This window comes from Dermacentor variabilis, chromosome 3 (assembly GCF_050947875.1).
Source record: "Dermacentor variabilis isolate Ectoservices chromosome 3, ASM5094787v1, whole genome shotgun sequence".
Taxonomy (NCBI): Eukaryota; Metazoa; Arthropoda; class Arachnida; order Ixodida; family Ixodidae; genus Dermacentor; species Dermacentor variabilis.
In genome coordinates this window covers 244,437,917-244,451,669 of record NC_134570.1, presented here as the reverse complement: position 1 = coordinate 244,451,669, position 13,753 = coordinate 244,437,917, and the positions used below count along the sequence as shown (strand labels likewise).

The following is a 13,753-nucleotide window of genomic DNA, read 5'->3' as shown; positions in this document are numbered from 1 at the left end:
CGTGTCGACGCAGCAATATTGAATGTATGCGTCGTCGCAGCGCAGTTCTTTATGTCAGGCAGAGAAGCATGAGAATATTTATTTAAGAATAGGTCGTTTGCTCGGTTTGTGACACCGTGAAAGCATAAGAAATTACGCCGCAGGAATTTGCCACTGCCGCATTACAAAACAGAAAAGCCACTAGCTTTCTCATGTTTACAGTTTATAAAAGCTAACTTCACTCTGCTGCAACCTATCGCAGACAGCGGGGGCAACACTTCAAAGTGGGAACGAAGCTTTCGCAAGGCAATGTCCGTGTGTTGCGTGAATACACGCTGATCCCTAAACTAGGCTTAACTCAGAGTTTGCAACCACCATCTGTTAATTTCCAACGTGTAACCTTGACAAGTTCATGTTACGTAGGCATTGCACGAGCGAAAGTGCGTCTCACTTCACACTGCGCTGCTACGAAAGGCCACCTGTACAGCTCTAATTCTCGCGTTGGTTGCGCTTTCACAAACGTATCGCCTTCTGGGATGAGTCCCGCTATTACCTCCAATGCAATTTGGCATGCGTCATAAAGACAAGGGGACACTGTCAAGCCACTTACATCCAAGCCGCTTTCTAGGAAGTTGCTGAAGCTGTGACACGTGTTTACCCTTATGATTTTCCTTGCTTATGACAGTAAAGTTCTTGCATGTCGACTAGATGTGTCTTGTCTTTTGGTTCCGTTGCATCATTACCAGACAAAAGTCGTAGTAAACACATAGATAAGGAACGCTTTCAAAGTGGCCTGCAAAAAAACATCTTCGGAAGATGAAATGCTATTCACAGGCAGACTTTTTAGCCATTGAGAAATACTGTCGTACAATGTTTGTTAATGAGGTAACCTAAGCGTTCTAATGCTAGTGTTTTTTTTTTGTAGCAACTAGCGAAATGAATAACATCACCGGTGATGAAGTCGACAAACTAAAAGTTCACCTTGGAATCGCAACTATGCCGCAGCCACATGCGATCAGCATGCCCCAGCTGTCCTGCTCACAATTTGCTTGGTAATCCAACTCCTCATTTACGTATACAAATTTCGTCGCAATCCTTGATGTCTTCGAGGTGAAGGTGAATGGCACCTGTTCGTGCAGCAGGCCATCGACATCCTAGGCGCCTAATGTTTTGTGCCTGAATAAAGTCTTATACTACTACTACTCATTTACGTACGCTTGTATATGTATGAAAACAATATCATCATCAGCAGCAGCAGCCTGGTTACGGCCACTGCAGGGCAAAGGCCCCTCCCATACTTCTCCAACAACCCCGGTCATGTACTAATTGTGGCCATGCCGTCCCTGCAAACTTCTTAATCTCATCCACCCACCTAACTTTCTGCCGCCCCCTGCTACGCTTCCCTTCCCTTGAGATCCAGTCCGTAACCCTTAATGACCATCGGTTATCTTCCCTCCTCATTACATGTCCTGCCCATGCCCATTTCTTTTTCTTGATTTCAACTAAGATCTCATTAACTCGCGTTTGTTCCCTCACCCAATCTGCTCTTTTCTTATCTCTTAACGTGACACCTATCATTCTTCATTCCATAACTCGTTGCGTCGTCCTCAATTTCAATAGAACCCTTTTCGTAAGCCTCCAGGTTTCTGCCCCGTAGGTGAGTACTGGTAAGACACAGCTATTATACACTTTTCTCTTGAGAGATAATGGCAACCTGCTGTTCATGATCTGAGAATGCCTGCCAAACGCACCCCAGCCCATTCTTATTCTTCTGATTATTTCCGTCTCATGATTCGGATCCGCCGTCACTACCTGCCCTAAGTAGATGTATTCCCTTACGACTTCCAGTGCCTCGCTGCCTATTGTAAATTGCTGTTCTAGACTGTTAAGCATTACTTTAGTTTGCTGCAGATTAATTTTTAGACCCACTCTTCTGCTTTGCCTCTCCAGGTCAGTGAACATGCATTGCAATTGGTCTCCTGAGTTACTAAGCAAGGAAATATCATCAGCGAATCGCAAGTAACTAAGGTATTCTCCATTAACTTTTATCCCCAATTCTTCCCAATCCAGGTCTCTGAATACCTCCTGTAAACACGCTGTGAATAGCATTGGAGAGGTCGTATCTCCCTGCCTGACGCCTTTCTTTATTGGGATTTTGTTGATTTCTTTATGGATGACTACGGTGGCCGTGGAGCCGCTATAGATATCTTTCAGTATTTTTTACATACGGCTCGTCTACGCCCTGATTCCCTAATGCCTCCATGACTGCTGAGGTTTCGACAGAATCGAACGCTTTCTCGTAATCAATGAAAGCTATATATAAGGGTTGGTTATATTCCGCACATTTCCCTATCACCTGATTGATAGTGTGAATATGATCTATTGTTGACTAGCCTTTACGGAATCCTGCCTGGTCCTTTGCTTGACAGAAGTCTACGGTATTCCCGATTCTATTTGCGATTACCTTAGTAAATAGTTTGTAGGCAACGGTCAGTAAGCTGATCAGTCTATAATTTTTCAAGTCTTTGGCGTCCCCTTTCTTATGGATTAGGATTATGTTAGCGTTCTTCCAAGATTCCGGTACGCTCGAGGTTCATGAGCCATTGCGTATACAGGGTGGCCAGTTTCTCTAGAACAATCTGCCCACCATCCTTCAACAAATCTGCTGTTACCTGATCCTCCCCAGCTGCCTTCCCCCTTTGCATATCTCCCAAAGCTTTCCGTATTTCTTCCGGCGTTACCTTTGGGATTTCGAATTCCTCTAGACTATTTTCTCTTACATTATCGTCGTGGGTGCCACTGGTACTGTATAAATCTCTATAGAACTCCTCAGCCACTTGAAGTACCTCATCCATATTAGTAATGACATTGCCGGCTTTGTCTCTTAACGCATACATCTGATTCTTGCCAATTCCTAGTTTCATCTTCACTGTTTTTAGGCTTCTTCTGTTCCTGAGAGCATGTTCAATTCTATCCATATTATACTTCCTTATGTCAGCTGTCTTACGCTTGTTGATTAACTTAGAAAGTACTGCCAGTTCTATTCTAGCTGTAGGGTTACAGGCTTTCATACATTGGCGTTTCTTGATCAGATCTTTCGTCTCCTGCGATAGTTTACTGGTATCCTGCCTAACGGAGTTACCACCGACTTCCATTGCACACTCCTTCATAATGCCCACAAGATTGTCGTTCATTGCTTCAACACTAAGGTCCTCTTCCTGAGTTAAAGCCGAATACCTGTTCTGTAGCTTGATCTGGAATTCCTCTATTTTCCCTCTTACCGCTAACTCATTGATCGGCTTCTTATGTACCAGTTTCTTCCGTTCCCTCCTCAGGTCTAGGCTAATTCGAGTTCTTACCATCTTGTGGTCCCTGCAGCACACCTTGCCGAGCATGTCCACATCTTGTATGATGCCAGGGTTAGCGAAGAGTATGAAGTCTATTTCATTTCTAGTCTCGCCGTTAGGGTTCCTCCACGTCCACTTTCGGCTATCCCGCTTGCGGAAGAAGGTATTCATTATCGTCATATTATTCTGTTCCGCAAACTCTACTAATACCTCTCCCCTGCTATTCCTATTGCCATTGCCTATGCCATATTCCCCCACTGCCTTGTCTCCAGCCTGCTTCTTGCTTACCTTGGCATTAAAGTCGCCCATTAGTATAGTGGATTTAGTTTTCACTCTACCCATCGCCGATTCCACGTCTTCATAGAAGCTTTCGACTTCCTGGTCATCATGATTGGATGTAGGGGCGCAGACCTGTACAATCTTCATTTTGTACCTCCTATTAAGTTTCACAACAAGACCTCCCACCCTCTCGTTAATGCTATAGAATTCCTGTATGTTACCAGCTATATTCTTATTAATCAGGAATCCGACTCCAATTCTCTTCTCTCCGCTAAGCCCCGGTAGCACAGGACGTGCCCGCTTTTTAGCACTCTATATGCTTCTTTTGGCCTCCTAACTTCACTGAGCCCTATTATATACCATTTACTGCCCTCTAATTCCTCCAATAGCACTGCTAGACTCGCCTCACTAGATAACGTTTTAGCGTTAAACGTTGCCAGGTTCATATTCCCATGGCGGCCTGTCCGGAGCCAGTGATTCTTAACATCCTCTGCTGCGTCGCAGGTCTGACCGCCGCCGTGGTCAGTTGCTTCGCAGCTGCTGGGGACTGAGGGCCGCGGTTTGATTGTTGTGTTCATATAGGAGGTTATGGCCAAGTACTGCACCAGGGTGGCCAATCCTGCTTTGGTGAGGGAGTGCGTTACCGGTTCTGGTCACCGGGATCCGGCCACACTCCAGGCCTGTTTGTGCAATTTTATCAACACGCGGATTTTTTTTAATCCGGTGGAAAATTGCCGGCACCGGGATTCGAACCACGGACCTCTTGCACGCGAGGCGGGTGTTCTACCTCTACGCCACCGCTGCAGGTGAAAACAATATATAGGTAGCCAACGTCGTGACCATTCTCCCACGTTATGTATGTTTGGAGAAAAATGGAAGCTGCGCTATAACAAAGTGCGACATTTTCTATGCTACGTATTACCGCTGTGTCGTCTGCTCAACCCAGGGCTGCGCAAGCCATCGGGGAGTGGCTTCACGTACTTGCGCGAACGGCGCCTGGCAACGGCCCCAGCCGCCATTGACCAGGCACAGAAAAATAAAGGAGGCGTTCAACTTGACTGCCGGCTACGTGCTACTTCCGTGATTCCTCAGTCATCATGAGTGCTCCAGGCCCACTAAACATTCAGCCCTCGTTCACAGCAGCGTTCGAGAGGACTGCCATCCTTTACGTCGAAGAAACAAATCACTGCACAGCGGGCCGCAAGTTCGATGTTTTTGAATGGGTGGTGCGAGAGTGGCGACTGCAGCGAAGCAAAATTTTCACCTGTGACGGCAGGCGAAGAATTTCCCACGGGCCGAAGTCGGGACGCTTTCCAGAGCTGTAGGTCAAGCATGCGGGGTACATCGCTGAAATGCGTCATCGGTCCCTGCCAGTCAAGTGCGACATCGTGTGGCGGAGAGCAAGGCTGGGGAACGTATTAGTTTGGAGCTGGTGCCAAGCGGCTGCATCTGCACGGTTTGGTTTCACATGTGGTGGAGGGAACGTTCTACGGGATAGTCTGTATTGTAGTATATGCGTGTACGTAAGCGGTATGTTTTCCACCTTGTCTGGGTTGGACTGACCTTCCACCGGGGCCCGGAGGGTGGGGCCTTGGGCTTTCACATGAACGCGCTCATTGCCAGGGAGAGACGCATGCCCAGGTGACCAAACTAATGGGGTATGTTGGTTCTTGTGCAGCAATTTATGAGCCATAGGGGAAATACGGCCTTGTGCGTAGTTTCGACATGCTTGCTGGGAATCTGTAAGAATATATATTTTCTGGGGGTTGAGTGCTGATAGCGAGAGCTAGCTATGGCACATTCTTCTGCTTCCGCGCAGTTGTCAGTCCGTATTGTGGCTGATAATACTGTTTCACCCCTCCAGTCGGCCACCGGTACCACTTTAGCTGCAATGTCGGGGTAGCGCGCAGCGTCTGTATAGAAGGTGTCACTGTCATTGCCGTATGCTCGGTGCAGTGCCATTGCACGTACAGCGCGCTCGCCTTTATGGTGTTCGGAGTGCATATTCCGAGGTATGGAGGCCACTGTAATGCTTTCTCTGATGTCTGGTACGATTGACAGGGGTGGGGCAGACTGATGTTGGATATCGTAATTGTCTGAATGTGTACCTTCCGGTCTATGTACATTTAAGTTGTTCGATCTCATTGACTTTCTGAGCTTCGATTAATTCGGCCAAGGTGTTGTGCAAACCAAGCTGTAATAGTTTGACTGTTGAGATGTATATCAGAAGGCCTGTCACCATTTTCACCAATGTGCATATGAGGATGTCCAGCTGGTTTGTTTGTTTTTGGCTGAGTCAGCAACCTGATTGATTTGTTTCTTCAGCAGCGTCAGGGTATATGTAACCTTCGCATCGGCTTGGACGTGGAGTCCCAGTAACCGTAATTTGTTCACCTTATATGCAGGTGCATCCTCGACAGTGGCTGTGATGTCACGGGGTAGGTGATGCTTCCTCTGGAGTTTCTTTACAATAAGCAGTTCTGATTTTTGAGCTGCGCACCTAAGTAGTGCGTAAATTGTGCGTCTCGTGCATATTGCTGTGTACCATTCGCTGCTGCTTGAACTGCATCCTGTATTTCACCATCTGCACCACTGGTGGCCCAGATGGTTATGTCATCAGCATAAAGCGCATGCCTAACCCCGGTATGGCATCTAGCAGTGGAGGTAGTCTGCTCATAGCGATGTTAAATAGCACGGGAAAAGCACTGAAGTGTGCCTTTTCCTGCAAGAGCGATGGAGTCTAAACATATATGTCCTATACCTATAGTTGCAGTGCGATCTTTAAGAAACGCCCGGATGTTGTTATATTGTTACGGAAGGATGAAAGAAGACAGAGAGGAAGATCGCGAGACGCTGGCTGCTACGTGTTATTACTAGTCAGCCATTTTTATGCCCATTGACTCTGCGTGTATATACCTTGTAAATGCAGTCTTATATCCCTAATATCCTCGTAACACATTGCTGGGAGGTGCGGGGTACCATGGCTGGAAACGGAGTTCCACAGTGGACGTCGCATCACCGTCCTCATCATGAATGACGGCGAGCACACGGGATCAACGTCGTTGCCGCCTCCGTCACCATCGCTCGCTACGTTGCTCTCCCCTTGGTTGTGGTTGTGCAACCCAAGGATCCCGTAACTTTCTGCAGGACTGATGGCACTGATGTTGAAGGGTGGGTGGCTATGTACAAACGTGTGAGTGGAACCAACAGATGGGACCTTACGCTTATGCTAGCTAACCTGTTGTTCTACCTAAGAGGCACAGCAAAGGTGTGGTTCGAAAACCATTAAGAGGAGCTGACCAGCTGGGACACATGCAAAGAGAAGAGTTGTTTGGTAAACCGCCGGCCGTAAAATTGCCGCAAAGCAGGAACTGGCCTCTCGTGCCCAATCCCCCACAGAGTCCTATGTTTCGTATATCCAGGACGTTCTGGCGCTTTGTCGTAAAGCCGATACCGACATGACAGAAGCTGAGAAGGCAGGGCATGTGCTCAAGAGAGTTGCTGACGACGCTGTTAGGCCACTCATCTCTCGAGCATGCAGAATGGACGGTGTAGGGCTGCATGTTTGTTTTACATATACTTTTGCAGTGCCGCGAGTTGCCCATGTGTTTTGTGAATAGGGAGGCGTCCACCCCCCTCCCCCCCCCAGCGCTTCGCGCAGCAACCGTTTATGTTTTTGAAGGGTCGGACGGCCCGCGTGGTGTCGGGTGACGAGCCGCGGCGCGCGCCGGGGGGGGGGGGGCGGTGCGGATGTGGAAAACGGATTCGGAGAACGTGCTCTTACGCGCGCTGTGTTGACATTCCGCCGATGGTCATAATAGGTCCACGCAGACAAACCTCGAGTGGGACGGCGGTATACGCGACGTTGTGGCGCCGGCTCCTGAGTCCCCTGCTGGTTAGAGATGCAGCCGAGGTTTAGGGGCACCTAGCAATGTTGACCACGTGTTGCGCGTACGGAACTGTGGTCAACGGCCCTACGTATCTGGGCGGCAGCCACGTGCATCTTGTTTTGAGCGCTGAGGAGAGCCCGCTTGGTGTCGAGTTACAACTTGCAGTGCGCTCCGTAGAGAGAGGCGCAGTGCGCATGCGTAGGCCGCGTTCGGAGAACGTCGTTTAAGAACACCGAGTCCGGATGCCGCTAGCGGCCATTATTTTTCTACGAGGAAAGACCTTGAGGGGGACTGCGGTACGCGGTGTTGGGACTCCAGCGCTCGAGCCCCCTGCTGGCTAGAAACGCCGCTGAGGTACGAGATGGCCTCAATAAATCGTGCGTGCCTGGCGTGTTTGCCGAGGCCGTCACTGATCACGTGGAAATAAGAGAGGGAAACGAAGTTGTGGGAAGAAGGAAAACAGGGTTGTTTTCCTTCTTCAAGTTTTCCTTTTTCCTGTTTTCCAATGCATTTACTTTTGAGAGTAAGGCCATCCCCTTGGGTTGTGGCTTAAGCAGACTTTCAACTCTCATTGGCAACTGCTTCCGTGGGATGGGCTAACGACTATACCGCCCTTTTTTCTTTGTCTCTTCCAACTATAACAATCGAGACGAGGTGCTTGTTCCTCAGTCTAGGCTGTAATCATTAAACCTGATAGAACAGTAAGACTCCGTACGATGCAATGCTAGTCTGGGCCGTAACCACTTAGTGGTAGGACAGTGAGACTCGGTTGGTCGTATGTAGTGACAGTTGTCCTAGGCTCTAACTTAAGAAAAAGTAGAAGAGTAAGGTACTGTTTACTTGTGTGTTTTGCATCAGTGTTCTTTTGCTAACTCTGTATTTGACTGTGTAAATATTTTCGTTGCAATATATCTTCAAGCTTTGTTACCTCCAACCTGCCTCCTGCTTCATCAACGCCGATAATCACCTTGAAGAGACATCGGTCGACTTCAAGGACAAAAGAAGAAAACTTAACTGACGGCTTTAATCTGCTCATGTGCAAAAGCTACTCTACAGTTGATGCTATCATCAAAGAGTGCTGACACTTCGAGCAGGCCAAAAGCCGACGCGTCCTGCACCCATTAACCAGACTTCGCAATACTGCCGCAATGCATCGACGTGTGAAGATCAACCCCCAGAGCAGCATAAGTTGCCATCAGAGGATGAGGCGCGAATCGTTCGACGGGAACTGGGCGCGATGGCGCCCGCAGCTTTCTGTTCGCGTAGCCCTAATACTACCTCCTTTTCAGTTCCCCTCCTGCAAGCCATCGTTCGACAGGAACTTGAAAACTTTGGCCTACAATCTGTCTGTGCTGTCACCAACCCCAGAGCCAACGAACGCCCTTCTACTATTTTCGCTTCACCACGACGCTTCTCTCCGCGTTATCGCAACCCGACTGAGCAGAGAACCGCGGACGACCAGCTATGTTTCACCTGTCGCCGCATTGGTCATGTCGCCAGATACTGTCACAACTCGTGGCCCTCAACACCTCGCACGCCGACCAACTTGAGCCGTTTTAATGGAAATGCCAGCAATGTTCTGCCCACCGCCGAGTCTAACAGCGCCGACAACTCTGCTAGGAACACGTGGTCGCTCACCATCGCCGCACGGACACAAGTCTCGCTCACCGCAAACACGTCGCCTTTTGTCCCCTGTGGCTTTTGGCCGCACCCTTCCGGAAAACTAAGAAATGCAGCCCTCAGAGGTGGTGCTGCATTGCCCACTACTGCAGCAAATCCTCTGTCTGTGCCCACGAAGAGAAGTGTCATTGACATTAAAATAGACGGATTACCTGTCCATGCACTCGTTGACACTGGAGCCCACGTGTCTGTGACGAGTGCTAGCCTACGTAAACGTTTAAACGCCCTCACCCTAGCAACTGCCGAGTGCTTCGTGAGGCCGACGGCGGCGTGCTGGCTGTACTTGGAATCGGTACTGTACGCATAAGTATAGCCGGCCGCCCTACTTCTCTTTGCTGTGATTGACAACTGCCCTCACGACATTATCCTTGGATTGGACTTTTTATCCCATCATTCCACTCTCATCGACTGCGCAACCGGCGTTCTTTAGTTGGGACTGCCTCAAGTCGCCGATATTCCGAGCACCGCTCCACCGCACTTGTGTTCGCTTCAAGATGTCTGTCTGTCACCTGAGGCAGTCACGTCGCTTTTACCGCACAGCCAGATTCCCGACGGCGAATATGTCATTCGCCCTTGCTTTTGAACCGAAACGTTACTCTTCCGCATACGCTGGTGACGATTACTAATAACAACGTCATTCTTCCGCTTCTGAATTTCAGCCTGTGCCCTCAAGTGTTTCCAGCTGCTATGTTCTTGGCCAGCGTTTCCAGTGGTTCCGAATTTGACATTGAGAGCCTGCATGCTGAGAATGGCTTATTAGCACCAATCGCAGGTCACAGCTCTGGTTCCTTAATGGATGACTTCACGAATATCATTGCACCTGACCTCACCTCTGCACAGGCCACGGACATACGTCTCCTGCTTGAATCGTACAGTGACATCTTTGATTTCGGCAACAGGCCTTTAGGCCAAACATTTGTTGTTCACCACCGTATAAACACCTATCGGGTATCGCATGCTGAACGTCGAGTCATCCAATCAGAAGTGGACAAAATGCTCTGCAAAGAGGTCACTGAGCCATCAGCCAGCCCATGGGCTTCGCCTGTCGTCCTTGTTAAAAAGAAAGATGGTACCTGGCGCATTTGCGTCGATTATCGCCACTTAAACAAGATCACGCGATAAGACATCTACCCACTACCACGCATCGATGACGCCTTGGAATGCTTGCACGGAGCTAAATACTTCTCGTCTACCGATCTTCGATCCGGCTACTGGCAGATTTCAGTTGATGAAATGGACCGCGAGAAGACGGCCTTCATCACGCCGGATGGCTTATATCAGTTCAAAGTCATGACCTTTGGCCTATGCAATGGTCCTGTGACATTTGAACGTATGATGGACTCTCATCTGCGAGGCTACAAATGGACCACCTGTCTCTGTTACCTTGACGACGTTATTGTTTTTTCTCCCCCATTCGGCAGCCACCTTACCCGACTTGCTGCCATTCCTGCGGTCTTCCGAAAAGCCGGCCTCGAACTGAACGCCACGAAGTGTCAATTCGGGCGCCATCAGATTATCGTGTTGGGACACCTCGTTGACGCATCCGGTGTCCAACCAGATCCAGAAAGTTTGCGCCGTATGCAGTTTCCCTGTGCCACGTTCTGCTTCTGACGCACGCTGCTTCGTCGGCCTGTGTTCTTACTTTCACGAGATACTTTCACCGTTTCGTCAAAACCTTTGCTGACGTTGCTCGGCCTTTGACAGATCTTCTAAAGAAGAACACGCCGTTCTCATGAGGCCTTGAGCCGCTCATTGGGTTTCTGACCACCTCTCCCATACTTGCCCACTTTGATCCATCTGCACCGACTGATGTACACACTGACGCAAGCGGCCACGGAATCGGCGCTGTTCTCACCCAACAGCAGAATGGTACTGAGTGCGTGATAGCTTACGCCAGCCGCCTGCTGTCACCTGCCGAGAAATTACTCCATCACCGAGCGGGAGTGCTTGGCTTTAGTTTGGGCTGTTGTCAAGTTCCGGCCATATTTGTGTGGCCAACGTTTTTGGTCATTACGGACCACCACGGCCTCTGCTGGCTGTCTTCCCTCCGGGAGCCGACAGGACGGCTTGGTCGCTGGGCTTTGCGGCTCCAGGAATTTTCCTTTGTTGTCAACTATAAGTCTGGACATCTGCACAAGGACGCTGACTGCCTCTCGCGTCACCCCGTGCATCCTCCAGCTCTTCTTGCACATGATCCGGTGACCAGCGTGATGGCTTTGACTGACATGACCGATATGCGCACTGAACAACAACGCGACACATCCTTGCAGTCCATCATTGTCAGAGTGCAATCTGGCCGCACCGACGGCACGTGCCGCATGTTCGTGCTCCATGACGGCATCCTCTACCACCGAAATATAATCCCTGACGGCCCTGAGTTGCTCCTTGTCCTTCCTCATCATTTGCGGTCCGTCGTTCTCACACAACTTCACGATGCAACGACGGTAGGACACCTTGAAGTTTTGAATACATATGACTGCGTACGATGCCGGTTCTTCTGGCCGGGTCTCTACCGCTCTGTGCGTCCTTATGTCGCAACTTGCGAATTGTGTCAGCGCCGGAAGAAACCTCCCCTGCCACCTGTCGGCCGACTCCACCCAGTTGAAGTTCCCTCTGAACCATTTTTTCGCATAGGCCTTGACCTGCTTGGCCCTTTTCGGACGACTAGAGGGAATAAGTGTATCGCCGTCACTACTGATTACGCGACACGCTATGCGATAACAAAGGCATTGCCGACTAGTTGCGCAACTGAAGTCACCGATTTTCTCCTTCATGACGTTATTCTCCACCATGGTGCGCCTCGACAGTTACACACCGCGACCGCTCGTTCTTGTCTCAAGTTGTGGACAACCTCCTCCGCTCTTGTGCCACTGAGCACAAGCTGTCCACCGCCTACAACCCACAAACGAACGGTCCTACGGAACATCTCAACCGAACTCACAGAGATGCTGTTGATGTACGTTTCTAACGATCACCGCGACTGGGATGTCATGCTGGCCTACGTGATATTCGCGTATAACTCGTCCCGACATAACACCGCAGGATATTCACCCTTTCATCTTTTGTAAGGTCGCGACCCCACTTTGCCCTTTGACACCATCCTACCTTCTGTGCCCAGCGTTGCCATTGAGTATGCTCGTGAAGTCATCGATCGCGCCCATATGGCGCGTCAAGCCGCCCTATCTCGCTTATTAGCCTCGCAGCATCTGCAAAAAGAGCATTATGACCGGTGTCATCGCCATGTTCACTTCGCCCCAGGTACTTGGGTGCTGCTTTGGTCACCATGTCGTCGGGTCAGCCTCTCCCAGAAGCTTCTCTCTCGCTCTACAGGGCCTTTTGAAGTCCTACGTCACGTTAACAACGTCAATTACGAGATCGCACTCATACAGCTTCATCCAACCTGAAGTACGCCGCCTGTTGACGTCGTGCACATTTCGCGGCTGAAGCCATACTTCGCTCGCAGTTCTTCGCCTACCATGCGCCGAGACGGCGCTTCGCCACCCGGGGGTCCTGTTACGGAAGAATGAAAGAAGAGAGAGAGGAAGAAGATCGCGAGACGCTGGGCAGGGACGTTCCTGCTGTTGTCCCTGGTTCCTGCTGGCCTCGACAGAGTGACCGCTTCGTTGACCTGCAGTGGTGTTTTGGGTGAGTATCGGGTGGTTTAAGGTGTCTCAATAACCGCATTTTAGTTCCTGGTTGATTGGCATTCCTTGCGTCAGCCGTCTTGAGCTGATGTCGACCAGTTCTCCTGGTCAGGCGCGATCCACCTGGTCAGCATCCCTGCCACCTAATGAATTGCCCATAGATTTATTTTTTCGCAGTGGCGTCAGCACCATTCCTGTGGCGCTTGTGTCTACCAATGGAGGTTCCATCAGGATCACGAATCCACAGGCTGTCCAGTAGGCACTTAAGGCCACGTCCAACCACTTCGAGACCATCACTGATGTGCGAGCGTTCGGACGGGGAGGTATAGTGTGTCGTTAACCCGACCAGACCTGTGTTGAAGACCTCTTGAAATGCACTTCATTCGCTTCCACCCCGGTGAGTGCTTTCATTCCGCCTCACCTTGCGTGCACCAAGGGTCTTGTACGGGGTGTAGACTCCCGATTAAGTCCTACTGAAACCCTGGACAAGCTATCCGCAGCAGGCGTCATTGCTATCTACCGTTGCAATCGACTGGCAAATAACGAGGCTTCCGACAGAATGTGTAATTGCAACGTTTGTGGGCACATCATGTCCATTTGAAATAAAGGTGGGCCTCTTGTGTTCCGTGTAGAGCTGCTTGCGTCACGTCCAATCCAGTGTAAGAATTGTTGGAGATTCGGGCACAGCGCAGGAGGATGTAAATCTAGCTTGCGTTGCCGCACCTGTGGGGATGGTCATTGTTCAAGTGAATGCTCTACTCAATCTCAAAAGAGCTGCCTCTGTGAGGGAGAACACCCAGCAGACTATTCGAACTGCTCAGCGCGCGCTCAAGACATACAAATTCTTGAAATAATCGACCGCCGTCGCTGCCCCCGAAGAGATGCAATTTCAGTTATCAAAGACAGGGCCTTCGGATACTCTGGTGTTACAGCG

The 13,753-nt window shown here is 49.9% G+C and overlaps 1 protein-coding gene across 6 annotated transcripts in view; it reads right to left on the bottom strand.

Moving 5' to 3' along the window:
* LOC142576769 (uncharacterized) overlaps window positions 1–13,753 on the bottom strand; it is a 96,952-nt gene that overhangs the window by 21,212 nt on the left and 61,987 nt on the right. The gene's annotated exons all lie outside the window — the stretch shown is intronic.